This window comes from Odocoileus virginianus, chromosome 12 (assembly GCF_023699985.2).
Source record: "Odocoileus virginianus isolate 20LAN1187 ecotype Illinois chromosome 12, Ovbor_1.2, whole genome shotgun sequence".
Taxonomy (NCBI): domain Eukaryota; kingdom Metazoa; phylum Chordata; class Mammalia; order Artiodactyla; family Cervidae; genus Odocoileus; species Odocoileus virginianus.
Genome location: NC_069685.1, coordinates 19,809,222 through 19,825,211, shown reverse-complemented (window position 1 = coordinate 19,825,211; position 15,990 = coordinate 19,809,222). Strand labels below are relative to the sequence as shown.

At 38.7% G+C, this 15,990-nt stretch overlaps 1 long non-coding RNA gene and 1 pseudogene across 1 annotated transcript in view; one reads left to right on the top strand and one right to left on the bottom strand.

The window, feature by feature from the left end:
* The window catches only part of LOC139037693 (uncharacterized), a 51,781-nt gene that overhangs the window by 24,635 nt on the left and 11,156 nt on the right, over positions 1-15,990 (bottom strand). The window contains exon 2 of the long non-coding RNA XR_011490524.1: positions 12,574-12,740. This is a non-coding gene — a long non-coding RNA (uncharacterized lncRNA). The remainder of the gene's footprint in view (positions 1-12,573; positions 12,741-15,990) is intronic.
* LOC110144195 (trifunctional enzyme subunit beta, mitochondrial-like) lies at positions 6,850-7,982 on the top strand (annotated as a pseudogene).

Here is a 15,990-nt window from a genome sequence, read left to right as displayed (position 1 = left end):
ACCAGAGATCAAATTGCCAGCATCCACTGGATCATAGAAAAAGCAAGAGAATTCCAGAAAAAATTCTACTTCTGCTTCATTGACTATGTTAGAGCATTTGATTGAGTGGACGACCACCAACTGTTCAGTTCAATTTGTTGTTCAGCTGTGTCTGACTCTTTCCGACCCCCTGGACAGCAGCACACCAGGATTCCCTGTCCATCACCAACATCCAGAGTTGCCCATTGAGTCAGTTATGCCATGCAACCATCTCATCCTCTGTCATCCCCTTTTCTTCCCACCTTCAAACTTTTTCAGCATCAGGGTCTTTTCAAATGAGTCAGTTATTCGCATCAGGTGGCCAAACTACTGGAGCTTCAGCTTCAACATCAGTCCTTCCAATGAATATTCAACACTGATTTTCTTTAGGATGGACTGGTTGGGTCTCCTTGCAGTCCAAGGGACTCTCAAGAGTCGTTTCAAACACCAGAGTTAAAAGCATCAATTCTTCAGCACTTAGCTTTCTTTATACTTTAAATCTAGCATCCATGCATGACTACTGGAAAAAACATAGCCTTGAATAGACGAACCTTTGTCAGCAAAGTAATGTCTCTGTTTTTTAATATGCTGTCTAGGTTGGTCAGTCAGCAAAGTAATGTCTCTGTTTTTTAATATGCTGTCTAGGTTGGTCATAACTTCCCTTCCAAGGAGTAAGCGTTGTTTAAATTCATGGCTGCAGTTACCATCTGCAGTGATTTTAGAGCACAAAAAAATAAAGTCTGTCACTGTTTCCACTGTTTCCCCATCTATTTGCCATGAGGTGATGGGGCCAGATGCCATGATCTTAGTTTTCTGAATGTTGAGCTTTAAGCCAACTTTTCCACTCTCCTCTTTCACTTTCATCAAGAGGCTCTTTAGTTCTTCTTCACTATCTACCATAAGGGTGGTGTTGGCTGCATATGTGAGGTTATTGATATTTCCCCCGGCAATCTTGATTCCAGCATGTGTTTCATCCAGCACAGCATTTCTCATGATGTACTCTGCATATAAGTTAAATAAGCACAGTGGCAATATACAGCCTTGACATACTCTTTTTTCTATTTGGAACTAGTCTGTTGTTCCATGTCCAGTACTAACTGTTACTTCCTGACCTGCATACAGACTTCTCAAAAGGCAGGTCAGGTGGTCTGGCATTCCCATCCCTTTCAGAATTTTCCACAGTTTATTGTGATCCACACAGTCAAAGGCTTTGGCATAGTCAATAAAGCAGAAATAGATGTTTTTCCTGGAACTCTCTTGCTTTTTCAATGATCCAGTGGACATTGGCAATTTGATCTCTGGTTCCTCTGCCTTTTCTAAAACCAGCTTGAACATCTGGAAGTTCATGGTTCACGTATTGCTGAAGCCTGGCTTGAAGAATTTTGAGCATTGCTTTGCTAGCGTGTGAGATGAGTGCAATTTTTCAGTAGTTTGAGGATTTTTTGGCATTGCCTTTCTTTGGGATTGGAATGAAAACTGACCTTTTCCAGTCCTGTGGGCACTGCTGAGTTTTCCAAATTTCCTGGCATATTGGGTGCAGCACTTTCACAGCATTGTCTTTTAGGATTTGAAATAGCTCCACTGTAATTTCATTACCTCCACTAGATTTGTTCGAAGTGATGCTTCCTAAGGCCCACTTGATTTCACATTCCAGGATGTCTGGCTCTAGGTGAGTGATCACACCATCGTGATTATCTGGGTTGTGAAGATCTTTTTTGTTCAGTTCTTCTGTGTATTCTTGCCACCTCTTCATAATATCTTCTGCTTCTGTTAGGTCCATGCCATTTCTGTCCTTTATTGAGCCCATTCTTGCATTAAATGTTCCCTTGGTATCTATAATTTTCTTGAAGAGATCTCGTTTTTCCCATTCTACTTTCATCCTCTATTTCTCCCATTCTACTTTCATCCTCTATTTCTTTGCACTGATCACTGAGGAAGACTTTCTTATCTCCCCTTGCTATTCTTTGGAACTCTGCATTAAATTGGGTATATCTTTCCTTTTTTCCTTTGTCTTTCACTTTTCTTCTTTTCTCAGCTATTTGTAAGGCCTCCTAAAGACAGCCATTTTGCTTTTTTTGCATTTTCTTTTTCTTGGGGATGCTTTTGATCCCTGTCTCCTGTACAATGCCACAAACCTCCATCCAAGTTCATCAGGCACTCTGTCTAGCAGATCTAGTCCCTTATATTGATTTCTCAGTTCCACTGTATAATCATAAGGGATTTGATTTAGGTCATACCTGAATGATCTAGTGGTTTTCCCTACTTTCTTCAATTAAGTTGAAATTGGCAATAAGGAGTTCATGATCTGAGCCACAGTCAGCTCCCAGTCTTGTTTCTGCTGACTGTTAAGAGCTTCTCCATCTTTGGCTGCAAAGAATATAATCAGTCTGATTTTGGTGTTGACCATATAGTGATGTCCGTGTGTAGAGTCTTCTCTTGTGTACTTGGAAGAGGGTGCTTGCTATCTCCAGTGCGTTCTCTTGGCAAAACTCCATTAGCCTTTGCCCTACTTCATTCTGTACTTCAAGACCAAATTTGCCTGTTACTCCAGGTGTTTCTTGGCTTCCTACTTTTGCACTCCAATCCCCTATAATGAAAAGGACACCTTTTTTGGTTTTTAGTTCTAGAAGGTCTTGTAGGTCTTATAGGACCATTCAACTTCAGCGTCTTAAGCATTACTGGTCAGGGCATAGACTTTGATTACCATGATATCAAATGGTTTACCGTGGAAATGGGCAGAGATCATTCTGTCACTTTTCAGATTGCAACCAAGTACTGCATTTCAGAGTGTATTGTTGACTGTGATGGCTACTCCATTTCTTCTTAGGGATTCTTGCCCACAGTAGTAGATATAATGGTCATCTGAGTTAAATTCACCCATTCCAGTCCATTTTAGTTCCCTGATTCCTAAAATGTTGATGTTCACTCTTGCCATCTCCTGTTTGACCACTTCCAATTTGCTTTGATTCATGGATGTAACATTCCAGGTTCCTATGCAACGTTGCTCTTTACAGCATCAGGCCTTGCTTCCATCACCAGTCACATCCACAACTGGGTGCTGCTTTTGCTTTGGCTCCATCTCTTCATTCTTTCTGGAGTTATTTCTTCACTGATCTCCAGTAGCATATTGGGCACCTAGCAACCTGAGGAGTTCATCAAGGAGTTCATCAAGGCAAGAATACTGAAGTGTTTGCCATTCCCTTCTCCAGTAGACCACATTTTGTCAGAACTCTTCACCAAGACCAATCTGTTTTGGGTGAGCCATGCTGTGTAGGACCACAAACTGTGGATCACAACAAACTGTGGAAAATTCTAAAAGAGATGGGAATACCAGACCACCTTACCTGCTTCCTTAGAAACCTTATGCAGGTCAAGAAGCAACAGTGAGAACCAGACAATGGTTACACAATGTTACAGTTAGAATGGAACAATGCACTGGTTCAAAAGCTGGTAAAAGAGTATGTCGAGGCTGTATGTTGTCATCCTGCTTACTTAACTTATATACAGAATACATCAGCTGAAATCCTAGGATGGGTGAAGCACAATCTGGAATCAAGATCACTGGGAGAAATATCAATAACCTCAGATATGCAGATGACATTACCCTCATGGCAGAAAGTGAAGAGGAACTAGAGCCTCTTGATTAAAGTGAAAGAAGAGAGTGAAAAAGTTGGATTAAAACTCAACTTTCAGAAAATAAAGATCATGGCATCGAGTCCTATCACTTCATCGCAAATAGATGGGAAAACAATGGGAACAGTGACAGACTTTATTTTTTGGGCTCCAAAATCACTGCAGATGCTGACTACAGCCCCGAAATTAAGACACTTGTTCCTTGGATGAAAAGCTATGACAAACCTAGAGAGTGTATTAAAAAGAGAGAGACATCACTTTGCTTACAAAGCTCCATCTAGTCAAAACTAAGGTTTTTCCAATAGTTAGGTATGGATGTGAGAGCTGGACCTTAAAGATGTCTGAGCACTGAAGAATTGGTTCTTTTGAACTGTGGTGCTGGAAAAGACTCTTGAGAGTCCCTTGGACTGCAAGATCAAACAAGTCAATCCTAAAGGAAATCAACCCTGAATATTCATTGGAAGGACTGATGCTGATGCTGAAGCTCCAATACTTCGGCCACCTGATGTGAAGAGCAGACTCATTGGTAAAGACCCTGAAGCCAGGAAAGATTGAAGAAGGGGGAAGAAGGGGATGACAGAGGATGAGATGGTTTGATGGCCTAACTGACTCAAAGGACATGAGTTGGAGCAAACTCCAAGAGGTAGTGAAGGACAGGGAGGGGCTGCAGTGCCTGGGGTCTCACATGACTGAGTAGACTGAACAAAAACTACTTTCATATGCACTGGGAAACCAAATTTCAAATGATTCCCTTTACTGAAATATTTGCTTCATTTCAGTGTTCTGGAGCAAAAGTCACAATGTCTCTGAGGTGCACCTATATCAAGTTCTTCTAATGTTTTCTCCTTCCTTGCGAGGAAACAAGAAGACCAAGTGGTCCAGAATGACTTCAGGAAATATTGGTGCAGTGCCACATTATTTAACAAGGAAGGCATGCAGATCTTATTGGACAGGCATTAAATCATTTTAATTATATGTTAAAGTGACATGTTTAGGGTTCCGTTTCCAGTTCTGATACAAGGATCTTAAGTCACCACCCTATCCTAATGATAAAAATTTGAAAAGAGTGAAAAATCAATAACTTTACTTGGTTCCCTAGAGAGGGGAGGACACAGGGAAAACAGCTGTGTCTAGGATTGGAGACAAACAGAAGATAGACAGGCAGTGATGCCTGACCTGAGCAGAGATCCCAAGTAGAAATCACCTCTAGAAATGGGAGGGGGCAGGTAGTAAACCTGGGCTATGATTGAAGAACTGCTGGAGACTCCATGTGGACAAATCGGAGAGGCAAAAGAATTAAAAACTCAAGGGGAACCCAGCCACAGATGCCCCTCCCTCTAAATTACAGGATTTCCTATGAGAAATTCATCCAGGTTCTCAGAGTAAATATTAGAGAAAAATCCCCTTGGGCTTCAGGAAGGGGCAGGAGAAATGGAACCATTTTAAAATACTCCAGCAACCCTCAGTTTTTGAGAAGGCTGACCTTTTGGGTAAATGCTTTAACCAAAACCTAAGACAGAGCAAGAAAGGGACAGAGAAAAAAATAAAAATAACGACTGAGAATTTCCCCAAATTAATGTCAGACACCAAACCACAGATCCAGGAATATCAGAGAAAACCAAGCAGGATAAATGACACCACCACCACCAACAACAACAACAAAACAAACAAAAACCTTAAGCTAGGCATATCTTTTTCAAACTACAGAAAATCAAAGGGAAAGAAAAAAAATTCTGAAAGAAGCCAGGAGTTGGGGTGGAGAAAACCACATTACTCAAAGAGGAACAAAGATAAAAACTGCCATCAACTTCTCCTCAGTAACCATGTGAGAAGAAAATAGAGTGAAATATTTAAAGTGTTGAGAGATTTCTACATACGGTATGTAAGTTCTTAGATCTCTAGTCTCATTGACGGTAGCTGCGGTAAAACTATTTCCAACCTTCTTCATCCTCTTCTGTCCTCTTCTCCCTACCCTTCCCCTCACTCTCGCCCCAGGCACCAGGGGAAGGGGTTGGCTAACTCAGACATGGGGGGAAGCAGAGTTTGTGGAGGACGTGCTGAGGACTAGCTACCAGGGGAGACAAGTTTCCACTTCTGAGATGCGCATTCCTTGTCATCGCAAGTCAGGGAGAAGAAGAAAAAGAAGCAAGGATGTGGAGGAAAAAGGTAACACTTTGAATCTCTATATTATAAAATTCATTTCCGCTTTGGAAAGGTGAAAAAGACACTTTGCCCCTTTCTGGTAGACAGCAAGAACTTTTCAGGCATGAGTATCTGATTTGGGGACTTACCTCAAAAGAGGGTATATATGTAATTAGAAATATTGATTTAAAAGTTAATTTTCCAATTCCTCTTATTTTTGTAAGACGAAAACCTGAACATGAGGAATTTAAAGACTTGGAGCAAGATTTATATGTTGTACTAATGTTTCATTTCTGCCTAACTCATGATACCTGGTGACTTAAAAGATCAGTTTAGGGTATAAAAAAAGGCTGAGAGGAAAAAACCTACCAATCTAGAAGTCTATAACCTGTAGTTATCCTTCAAAAGTGAAGGAAAAATAGATTTTCTCAGATAAATAAAAACAGAGGGAATTTGTTACCAGGATACTTATCATGCAAGGAATGTTTTTTGAAGTTTTTTGGCAAAAGAGATGAGGCTCAGAGGCTGCCTTAGCCTCTGCAGGAATTCTGCCCAGGCTCTGGAATATCCTAGTCAGACTCAGCCTTGCACTAGCCAGGCCCTCAACATACTTTCTGACTAACCCAACCCTACCTGATCACCTCTCACCCTGCCAAACCCATGCTGACTTACTTCAGGTCCCTTAATGGTGCCCTTCACTTTGGCTAAAGGGGCAGAAAGAACCCTTCCACTATTGAAAGAAAGAAGGCCTATCATGAGGTCAGATGTCAGTCATCTAGTCAGGTTTCAGGCAGACAGCCGGGACCCAGCTACACCTCTGGAGTCTGATGGCTTGCAAGAGGGGTTCTTTCTAGACTAGATCCACCCCTAGCCCCCTAGATCCCTTTCATCCCAGAAACTTGAGGCAAAATGCTGCTCACAACAGGAGCTCAAGCTAAGGTGGGGACCACTGCAGCAGGGCTCCCATCTTGCCATTAACTTGAAAAAAATCTTCCAAGTTCAGCAAAATGGGTACTCAGATTTTCTTGAGACTTCGGAGCTGTTCCCAGCAGCTAAATGCTGCCCCCAGCTGCCCATAAAAAATTAAAGAAGACCTTGGCTAAACCCTATATAAAGAATATGGTGGTGGTAGATAATGTCACACTCCATTTTTGCTGTCAGGCACTTTATATAAAGACCTGATGCCATGTGATTTGGCTCTGATTTGTTGCATCAAACCAAGGTCCCAAAGGAAATTGTTGGTTACATCATCTTTGGCAAAGTTATACAGAAGTAAAAACAATGTAGGTAAACAGTCTGTCCCTTGAAGCTGACCTCTCTGACAAGTCTCCTGTGATCTGTCACCATGGCTTGCATCTTTGCTAACCAAACCAGGACTACAAGTGTTGGCTTGATTACTTCTAGCCAGTAATGTGGTTGTGGCAGTGATATAGAGTTAATATCCTATGTAACTATTTGTCACTTGAGGAAACTCATGCTCGATCTCAAAAAGGCCAAGATTTTAGGTCAGTGACTATCTTTAATCTTATCACCTGAGCGTGACCATGCATCGGTCCTCAGACTGACTTTCATCTGCCCTGTTGTTTCTCAACTGCAACAGAGTGAGCATGCACTGCATTTGCACAGTCTAGCCAAGAAGGCTCAGGGTGAAGGACTTCTTTCTGATGTTGTACATCTTCAAATACAAGGAAAAGATATAGTCACCAAAGATAGTGGCCTTTGTCCTTTCTGAAGTAGACAGTCAAGCTAAAACCTGCATTCATCAAGCCCTATGGCACAGTGACAGCTGCAAATTCTTCTTTCCTGACAGTGCATCTGCAACGCTGAGGAAAAAAAACTCTGGTCATAGGTTATAAGCTGAAGGCACATATGAGGGATTTTGTGTATTGGTTTCAGGATTCCAAAGATCAGCTTTCACTTGAACCAACAACATATACTACACTAAAAGTGCTAGAAAAGTTAGGATTAACAATAAATGATAGCAATGCTTTTGAATTTCATGAAGCCTTCTCAGGTCATATTTTAACTAACCATAAAGTCATAGATTCTGATTAGTTTATACAAAACTACATGGATAAAAAAGCAAAGTTGCATTGAGTCCTTTGAAGAAGTTTAACAACTGAGGTGAATCACTGTCCCTACATTGGCTGCCAACAAATTATGAAAGGACAAAGGCCTGCATGACTTAGTGGCTGTCTATGAGGTGGAGTGCAGGGCCATGCTATGACAAATAACAGACTAGGAACTGGTGACTTGGAGTTCTTGTGCAATACTCACCCAAGACAAGGCAATTTCAATGCATTAATAAATGACATATATATCTCCTAGTTCCTCTTAGGAAACACAATTTGTGGCCTTCTGTTAACTGTTTGCAAGTAAACCTTGCTAGCGTTCTGAGCTTTCCAATAATCATGGTTCACTGCTCTTTCAGGGATTTCTTAGTCATCAGAATCTCACATAGTGATATGTTTAAGCATTTGTTTTTGGACTCTATTTTCATTAAAGATTAAACAAGTGGTTGCAATTTGAGAAAGAGATTAGCTAGCATTTGAAATCATCTTTATAATATTGGCAAAATATACTCATTCATATTTGTGACCTAAAGATAAATTATTTCCTGTGAAATACAAACCAATGTGCCTCTGTCTTTATGGAAACATAGTTCAGAATTTAAACATAATTGAAAACTTACAATAAATATTTAGATACAAAAATACCATATCTATTAACCTTAAACTGGAGAATTGTTGGAGGGGAAGAAATAATAATTATTATTAATAGGTACTCATACTACCCATGAAGTGATATACTATCATTTGAAAATGGACTTAAACTATATGTGAATACCTATTGCAATATTTATGGTTACCCTAGGACAACCATAAAAACAGCAAAAAAGAGAAGTATAACCTATATGCTAAGAAAAGAGGAAATATGGAATCATGTAAAATGCTCATTTGAAACCACAAACAAAAGACATACAAAGAGTGGAAGGCAAAGTAGGAAAAAAGGAGAACATTAAATTCAAATAGTAACAAAGATGGTAGATATGAGTCCAAATACATCTCTGAATATCAATGGTCCAAATGCATCAACTAAATGATAAAGACTGTCAGAGTGAACCACAAAACAAGACCCAAGTATCTAATGTCTACAAAAAACTAATTTTAAATATATATAAAAACATGCATAGATTTGAAGTAAATGGCTGGAGAAAAATATAGTAACACTAATCAAAGAAAGCAGAAGTAGCTACATTAATCTCAGATGGAGCAGATTTCAAAGCAAATAAAGCTATTATGGATAAATAAGGGCATTATGTAATGATAAAGGGGTCAATTTTCCAGGAAAGTATTACAATCCTTAATATTTATACACCTAACAACAGAGCATCAAACTATAAGAGGTAAAATCTGATAAAACCAGAAAGAGAAATAGGTGAATCCACTATCATGTTGTAATTGTCAAAATCCTCTCTCAGAAATGGACAGATCAAGGAGGCAGAATATGAGTAAGGACATGGCTGAACTCAACAACAGCATCAATCAACTGGATATAATTGACATTTATAGACTTAATCTTCCAACAACAGCAACATACACATTCTTTTCAAGCTCACACAGAACATTCATCAATATAGACCATGTTCTCAGTTTAAACACACCTTAAAAATTTAAATAATATATATCAAACAATGTCTATTCTCAGATCACAATGAAATTTAACTAGAAGTCAATAATAGAAAGACAACTGGAAAATATAAAAACATGTGGTGATTAACCAACACACTTGAAGCAACACGTGGACCAAAGAAGAAATCTGGAGAAAAAATTTACAGCATTCTTTCCTAAAATTAAAAAACAACTTATGAAATTTGTGGGATGAAGCAAAAACTGTACTTGGAGGATAATTTATAGCATATAATTCATAACATAAATTTATAGAATACATATATTAGAAAAGAAGATTTATACTATTGACCAAAATTCCTAATGGATATTAATGCAAAAATCTTCAACAAAATATTAGGAAGTTGAATGCAACAATGTATAAAAAGAATTATATACTGCAAATAAGTGGGATTTATTCCTGCTAAACAAGGATGATTGAGCATTCAAAAATCAGTTAGTGTAATTCACCAATAGACTAAAAAAGCAAAACCACATGATCATATCAATAGAGGCAGAAAAAAAATTTTACAAAATCCATCCAACATTTATGATAGAAACTCGCAACAAGCAAGGAGTAGAACCAAACATTCTCAACTTGATAAAGAATATAAAAGTTCTACAGCGAACATCATACTTTAAACTGGAAAAACATTGCCAGGAAAAATATCAATAAACTCAGATATGCAGATGATACTATCCTTGTGGCAGAAAGTGAAGAGGAACTAAAGAGCCTCTTATGGACAGTGAAAGAGCAGAGTGAAAAATCTGGCTTAAAACTCAACATTCAAAAAACTAAGATCATGGCATCCAGTCCCATCACTTCATGGCAAATAGTTGGGAAAACAATGGAGACAGTGACAGATTTTATTTCCTTGGGTTCCAAAATCACTGCAGATGGTGACTATAGCCATAAAGTTAAAAGACAATTTCTCCTTGGAAGAAAAGCTATGACAAACCTAAAAAGCATATTAAAAAGCAGAGACATTACTTTGCTGACAAAGGTCCATCTAGTCAAAGCTATGGTTTTTCTAGTAGTCATGTGTGGATGTGAGAGTTGGACTATAAAGAAAGCTGAGTGTTGAAGAATTGATGCTTTTGAACTGTGGTGTTGGAGAAGACTCTTGAGAGATCCTTGGACTGCAAGGAGATCAAACCAGTCAATCCTAAAGGAAATCAGTCCTGAACATTCATTGGAAGGACTGATGCTGAAGCTGAAGCTCCAATACTGTGGCCACCTGATGTGAAGAGCTGACTCATTAGAAAAAAAAAAACGGTGAAGGCAGGAGAACAGAATCACAGAGAATGAGATGGTTGGATAGTATAGCCAACTCGATAGACATGAGTTTGAGCAAGCTCTAGGAGTTGATGATGGACAGGTAAGCCTGGCATGCTGCAGTATATGGGGTCACAAGGAGTCAGACATGACTGAGCGACTGAACTGACTGACTGACTGAACATCATACTTAATGGTAAGAAATACTGCTTTCCGTTTTGCATATAGGGTTATTGTTACCATCTTTCTAAATTCCATATATATGTGTTAGTATACTGTAATGGTCTTTATCTTTCTGGCTTACTTCGCTCTGTATAATGGACTCCAGTTTCATCCATCTCATTAGAACTGATTCAAATGAATTCTTTTTAATGGCTGAGTAATATTCCATGGTGTATATGTACCATGAGACAAGTGCTCGGGCCTGGTGCACTGGGAAGACCCAGAGGGATCGGGTGGAGAGGGAGGTGGGAGGGGGGACCGGGATGGGGAATACATGTAAATCCATGGCTAATTCATTTCAATGTATGACAAAAACTACTGTAATGATGTAAAGTAATTAGCCTCCAACTAATAAAAATAAATGGAAAAAAAAATACTGTTTTCCCACTAAGATTACAATAAGGCAAAGATGTCTTCTTTCATCACTCTTTTTCTGTATTGTACTATAGACGTTCTAGCTAGTATAAACAAGAAAAGGAAGTAAAATATACACTGACTAGGAAGGAAAAGATATAATTATCTTTGTAGATGACATGATCACCTGTGCCAAAAATTTGAAAGAACTGACCCATAAAACTTAAAACTAACCATCAGAGTTGGAGGATACAAAATTAATACATAAAAATCTATTACTTTCTTACACATCAGCAATGAACAATTTGAATTAAAAACACAATAGCATTAACATTAGTACTAAAAAAGTACAATAGGTATAAATCTAACAAAATATGTACAAGATATATATAAGGAAAACTATAAAACACTGATCAACTAAATGGAAGAAAAACCAAATAAATGAAGAGATAGTTCATATCCATGTATAGGAAAACTCAATATTGTCTATATTGTTATGATGTCAGTTTCTTGCAGAAACCAGTAATCGAGAAAGCACACTTGGAGAGTTGGAGAACTCAGGTTTATTATGCTGGCGGACACAGAGGACTTAACACTCTAAGCTCTGAGGCCCGAACAAAGGGGTTACAGAGTTTTTATAGACAGACTATAGTGGGCAACACTATATTTATTGCCCACTGCTGGTTTAAACTAAGGGGTTTCAACATGTAAGGGAATAGTAGTCAAGATGGGGAGAAGGATGCCTGACCTTTACACGGACAGGCATAATTAAGCAGGTTTGCAGGGGCTGGGCAGTTGCAAAGAGCAGGACAAGGGTGAGTGAGATAATCTCCAGTTCCTAGTATTGTGATAAAGTGAAGTCACTCAGTCGTGTCCGACTCGCTGTGACCTCATAGACTGTAGCCTACCAGGCTCCTCCGTCCATGGGATTTTCCAGGCAAGAATACTGCAGTGGGTTGCCATTTCCTTCTCCACCATTGTAAGTCCCCACTTTCTGAGGCTACATGACCTATGTGATCCAGACATTGCAAGGAGCAAGCTGAGTTACAGAGGAAGAAGGAGCAGGAGGTTATGTAAAATTTTAGCCTTTCCTCTTCAAGTTCTTCCCATCTTGATCTATACATTTAATGAAATCACAATCAAAATACTAGCAAGTTATTTTTTGTATATGGACAAATTGATTCTACAGTATATATGAAGAGTCAAAAGAACTAAAATAGCCGATAAAATACTGAAGAAGAACAAAGCTGTAAGACTGACCCTGTTAGAGCAAGCAGATAGCTAGGTATGAGCAGAGAAATGGGTCCAAGAGCTGGGTGGCAGGAAATCCCACATCTTGTAAACAGCAGGATCCATAGGCAAAAGAAAGCAGGAAGCTCGAGCTGACAGGAAACCACACATTTTGGGTGAGAAGTGTCTTCTGGATACTATAGACAAAGACAGATGGGGAAAGATGGTTATCTCCTGTGACTGAATACAACCTTTTGCTCATTGTGCTCTCATTACAATAAAATTAGCCTTACAGATAAAAAGTACCCAGCACGTACCAACACCATGACACTTCTGATTTAAGCTGAATAAGCACAAAAATCCCACCTTTCCTTAGGAAAATGGAGTTGGGATGAAAATTGGGGAATATGACCCCAAACTCCTCTTTCCCCAGTGAGTATTCCACCCTTTCATTTGTTTTCGCCTCATAACCATCTTGAGCTTCCCTGGTGGCTCAGAGGTAAAGAATCTGCCTGCAGTGCGGGAGACCCATGTTTGATCCCTGGGTTGGGAAGATCCCCTGGAGAAAGGGACGGCAACCCATTCCAGTATTCTTGCTTGGAGAATTCCATGGACAGAGGAGTCTAGCAGGCTACAATCCATGGGGTCCCAAAGAATCAGACACAGCTGAGTGAATAACACAAACATATAACTAGCTTGCCAAAGAAACGGTGCAACAACTCCTCACCTGCCTGCCCACTCTCCCTCTGAGAGCATATCCGTGCTTAAATGAACTCTCACTTTACTTTCTTAACCTTTCTGCTTTGTCTCCAAATTATCTCACAACAACAACAACAAAAAACAACCTTAATTTCACCAGGAACAACACTGTCTGACTTCCAGATTTACTATAAAGCTACAGTAATCAAGGGAGCATGAAGCAGGGCACCCAAAACCAGTAACCCTGAGGGATAGAGTGGGGGGGAGTTCAGGATGGGGGGGGATGTGCACCTACGGCCATGTATACCTATGGCCGATTCATGCTGCTGTGTGGCAAAAACCATCACAATATTGTAAAGTAGTTTTCCTTCAATCAAAATAAATAAATTAATTTAAAACAAAACAAAGAAAGCATGGAATTAGGGAAAGAAAAGAAAATTGATCAATGGAACCCAATAGAGAGCCCCAAAAGAGACACAAATATAATCAACTGATTTTTGACAAAGGAGCAAAACTAATACTATGGAGCAAAGACAGTATCTTCAATGAATGGTGCTGGAGCAACTGGACATCCATGTGCAAAAACCAAAAATTTATATGTTTAGACATAGAGCTTACATCTTTCACAAAAATTAACTCAAAGTGAATCACAGATGTAGGTATAAAACCCAAAACTATAAAACTCCTATAAGACAACACAGGAGAAAATCTCAATTACCTTAGATATGTCCAAGACTTGTCAGATACAACACAAAAGGCATGATCCATGAAAGAAATTACTTATTAATATAAGCTGGATTTAATTAAATTTACAAACCACAGTTCTGTGAAAGAGAATATCAAGAAGATATTCTGGGAAGGCTAAGTTATAGACTGGGGAAAATATTTGCAAAAAACACATATGATAAAGAACTATTATATAAAATATACAAAGAACTCTTAAATCTGAACAACAAGAAACAAACAAAATGATGTAACTAATGGGCCAAGGACTTTCACATACCTCACCAAAAAGAGATGGCACAGATATCAAATAAATGTATGAAAGATGCTCTGCATCATGTCATCAGGGAAATGCAAATTAAAACAGGGAGATATACCTACAATCATATTAGAATAATCAAAATCAAGAACAGCAACAACCCCAAATTCTGGTGATGATGTAAAGCAACATGAACTCTGATTACTGCTGAAGGCAATGCAAAGTGGTACAGCCACTTGTAAAGATGGTTTGGTGGTTGCCCACAAAAGTAAATATACTCTTACTATATGATTCAACAATCATGCTTCTTTGTTTACAAAAAACATTTGAAAACTTCTTATATCTTAACACAAAAAGCTGCATATGCATGTTTACAGTAGCTCTATTCATAGCTATAAAAATACGAAGCAACAAAGATGTCCTTCATTATGTGAATAAGTAAATAAGCTGTGGTACATCCAGACAACAGAATATTCTGCACTAAAAAGAAATTCACTATCAAGCCATGAAAAGCCATGGAGGAACCTTAAATACATAGTACTAAGAGAAAGAAGTCAATCTTAAAAGGCTATGTACCATATGATTTCAACTAGATGATATTCTAGAAAAGGTAAAACAACACAGTAAAAAGACAGTAAGAAGATCAGGTTTGCAGGTGGGTATGTGGGAGGGAGGAATAAACAGATGAAGCAGGGAGAATTTTAGGGCAGGGAAAATGCTCTGCACTGTGCTTGTGCTCAGTAGGGCCACTCTTTGTGGCCCCGTGGACTGGAGCCAGCCAGGGTCCACTGCCCACAGTATTTTCCAGGCAAGAATACTGGAATCGGGTACCATTTCTTAGTTTAGGAAATCTTCCCAGCCCAGAGACAATCCCTGTCTCTTACATGTCCTGCATTGGCACGCAGATGCTTTACCACTAGTGCTAACTAGGAAGCCCAAAAATACTCTGTATGATACCACAATGATGGACATATATCATTATACATTTGTCCAGACCTATAGAACTTACAGCACTGAAAGTGAACCATATTTTAAATTATGGATTTTGGGTAACTGTGATATTGATGTAGGCTCACCAATTTTTATAAATATATTTCTCTGATGGGGGATGTTGATAATGGGGGAGGTTGTGCATGTGTGAAGGCACGGGATATATGGGAAATCTCTGTACCTCTCCCTCAATTTGTGAATCTAGTACAGAAATTTTCTTTATTTAATTAATTTATCTTATTATTAAAAAATAAAGTCTTAGTAAAACAACAAAATCAAAGTTTTAACCACATATTTAAGAGAGATGGAAAAGTAGGTTTGTTTATGAGGTGAAGAGGAGAAACCTTCGGGCTGGACATGTAGAACTGTAAAAAATAAAGATGGAAAGAAAGAGATAAGCAAAAGTGGATTATTAGATTTAGCTTGAAAGTAAAAAAAAGGTAGTGACCAAAAGATTTCCCAGGTTTCTGAAGAGGCCATTTGACTGCCAAGTTGATGTTTTAATAAAATTATTTGGAAGCACTCTACACCTCTCTAAAATTTGCTTTTTTTTTTTTTTTTTTTCATAAATCCTATCAGCATCCTCCAGAACAACATGTAGAGATTAGTCAGTTTCACTCTTGAAATCTCTAGCATATCTTGTGAGAAAATTATACATCAATAGAATCCATTACTTCAATCAATATTTTAGGAAGCCCCGAGAGCACAGACTGGCCAGTGACAATCTGTGTAATCATTCCCAAGGAAAGGTGAACATTCCTTCTTAGCTTTTTTAA